The 3,178-nt window shown below is 32.0% G+C and overlaps 1 protein-coding gene across 10 annotated transcripts in view; it reads left to right on the top strand.

Annotated features, from left to right (window-relative positions):
• HERC4 (HECT and RLD domain containing E3 ubiquitin protein ligase 4) overlaps window positions 1-3,178 on the top strand; it is a 122,166-nt gene that overhangs the window by 64,601 nt on the left and 54,387 nt on the right. The gene's annotated exons all lie outside the window — the stretch shown is intronic.

The raw sequence follows: 3,178 nt of genomic DNA on the forward strand, positions 1-3,178 counted from the left end.
ATATATAGCTTCTTTTTACCATAAGTAAAAGGGAGAGAGTAGGAGAAGGGGAGGGAATTGAACCTTTTGTCTTTCATAATTATAGACAATTTGAGCAAATAACTTAAGTTATATATGCCTAGCTCAGAAACCTCAGTCTCTACTAACAACCCCATAGAGTTTCATCTCCAGAGTCCTTTTTAATGGGGCCATGCTGGATATTAGGATTCTAAGTTCTTGCTAGCTGAAAGGGAAGGGGAAACAATTTAACAGTGGCCAGGATTAGAATCTCTTCTGTACATTAATTCATGGGAGTACTTTATATATATGTATATTCTTCATTTAATTTTTAAACTCTATATAGTTGATATTTTGCCCATTAATCTGAATGTCAGAGGTCATAAACCAGTTAAGTATCAGAGTTGAAATACAAATACAGATTTACTTTCAAAGTCCTTGCTGTTCACGATGTACTTTTGTATCAACAGATATAGTAATATAACATGTTTAGAAGGGAGTTTGCTTTTATTTTATGCCCCTAGATCTAGAGGTTCATACTTCCATAATTGCAGATAGTATAGTATTGTTAAAAGACCATGTTTCTAACTCCATTTGTGCTACTTCCTGTCAGTATAATTTTGAACAGATCTTTCTTTTATCACATATGCAAGTGGAGAATTATCTATAAAATAATGACTAAAATACTTGCCTAATAGTTTCTCAGGATTAATGTATTATTTAAATTACACAATATATATAGTTGTTATATATTCATAAAGTAGTGATTTTCTATCACCATTCCCACCATTTGGATGGGAAACTACTTCTTTCAGTTTGATTTATTGGGTAATGTGGAAACCAAATTCTTGTTTAAAGTCATTACATACTAAACATAGTATCAATTTCTTAAGCATCTCTAACTGGGAGTCCTTAGGACAGTCATTTATCTTTCTTCTACCCCTTTGGAGAAAACTTTCATTGATCCTAATCTGCCATACATGGATACCCATGGAAATGAACTATTAGGGATGATTCATTTTCATCTTTAGTGAAACCCAAGTTGCTTATCAGAAGCTTGTTTTTCAAAGACAGCTTATGTCTGACAACTATATATTCCTTCTCTCTGCTCCATGATTAGCAATTAGGAGAAGTCTCCTTAAATGATTTCCTTCTTGACCTAACCCTAGAGTAGGATTAGGAACTAGAAAACTTGACTGTGTGTTTCCTGATCATTTTGGCATATATGGATGACTCATTCCTCCCTTATGTCATGTCCTTTGGAAAGCTTTTGAATTAAAAATCATTTCCAGTGCTCCAAATGGCATAAAAAAGATAACTTTGGTACTTGCTGTCAGGAATGGATGTATTATCAGATAAATGAGTTTACCGGCCGGTACCTGGGTTACTTAGTAATTTCTGAGTTCACAAAGTACATTATAGAGATGCTGATATGCCTAAAGAAAAGACTTGGTCTGTCTAGCCTAATTGCTGTATATTACACTAATCTTCTAAATTAGTAATTTTCAAAAAATTTTTTTCAAGGAATTCTTAAAGACACATATATACTTAACATATATCACCTCTGAACAGAGGTTTATGAACCAGAATAAACTAATTTAGTGTGAAATGAAAGTATTAAGATCAAACATAAAGATTTTATTTTATATATTTTAGTAAATAATACTAATGTATATGCTGTTTTGAACTTCTACCATCTGATTTCTTCTTTTTTATTCATTTTACAAATATTTACTAAGTGCCTGCTATGTGCTTATTATTGTATTAGACATTAGGGGTATACTGAGAAGGAAAAGGTATGATTTCTGTCCTTGTTAAGATTATAAATGTAGAGCAGTTATACACATACAAACAAATAAGTATTATTTGATATAGCTATGATATAGCATCCTATGATATAGCATGATAAGTGCTAGATTAAGGAAAACGAAGGATGCTGTGAGAACACATAGGGAGGGCACATAACTCAGAATTAAAGAAGGCTTCCTGGAGAAAATAATGTCTTTTCATCTTATCTACCATACAGATTATTTTTATGTGTTTTTAAAAACTGTTGGTTTTATATATCAATCTGCTAGTCAGTGTCTCATTTCTCTATTTTTAAAGCAAGAGTAACTGATTTTCTCTTTAGTTATTAAGTTAATTTTGACCGAATTAACTGTCAGTCACACTTTCTCCTAAGTCTCAGTTTGAAGTTTTTCTGTTCCTGAAACAAACTTGGTTTCCGAATTGTTAATGTTTATTCTAACATAGTACTTCAAAAACTTATAGCTGCAGGATATACAGACTACAAACACTGGTTGCTATTGGTAAAGGAAACTGCAGTTTACCTTTTAAAAATTAAAACATTTAAAGAAAAATATATATTAGCAGTCATGGTGACGTGAATCATTTTCTACAAGTGTTACTAAATTTTAGAGTCCAGGGTAATTAAAAGTTGTAGTGTGTATACAGTCATGTACCACTTAGCAACAGGGATACATTCTGAGAAATGTGTTGTTACTCGATTTCATCATTATATGAACATCATAGAGTGTACTTAACAAACCTTGATTGTATGGCTTATTACACAGCAGGGCTATATGGTATAGTCTGTTGCTTCTAGGCTACAAGCCTGTATAGCATGTTACTGTACAAAACATGAGAGTAAATCAAGCACAAGAGAAAATCATGCAATCAAGATATATGATAAGCACAAGATGCATATGCTACTGCCAGTGAAAAATGTCTTCCTGTTGTACAGCAAAAAGTTTTAAATAAGTGTAAAGATTATACTGTACAATAATGATAAACAGTGTGGAATAGTAAATACATAAACCAATGACAGTCATTTATTATCATCATCAAATATTATATGTACTGTGCATAGTTATGTGTGCTATACTTTTATACAACTGGCAGCACAGTTTTTTTTAATTTATTTTTTTATGGTGATATTGGTTAACGAAATCCAATAAGTTTCAACTGTATACTTTTACAGTAAGGCATATATATGTTTACACTGTGTTCACAACCCATAGTTAGATTTCTTTCTGTCACCACATATTTGACCCACTTTACCCCATGTATCTCCTCCCTCTCTCGTATCTATTGTCCAAGACCATGAGTCTCTGTTTCTTTGTCCTGTTTGTCGTTTTCAGGTTTCTATTCCACATATAAATGATATCATGTGATTTTCAAA

This window comes from Pteropus alecto, unplaced genomic scaffold (genome assembly GCF_000325575.1).
Source record: "Pteropus alecto unplaced genomic scaffold, ASM32557v1 scaffold155, whole genome shotgun sequence".
NCBI classification, from domain to species: Eukaryota; Metazoa; Chordata; class Mammalia; order Chiroptera; family Pteropodidae; genus Pteropus; species Pteropus alecto.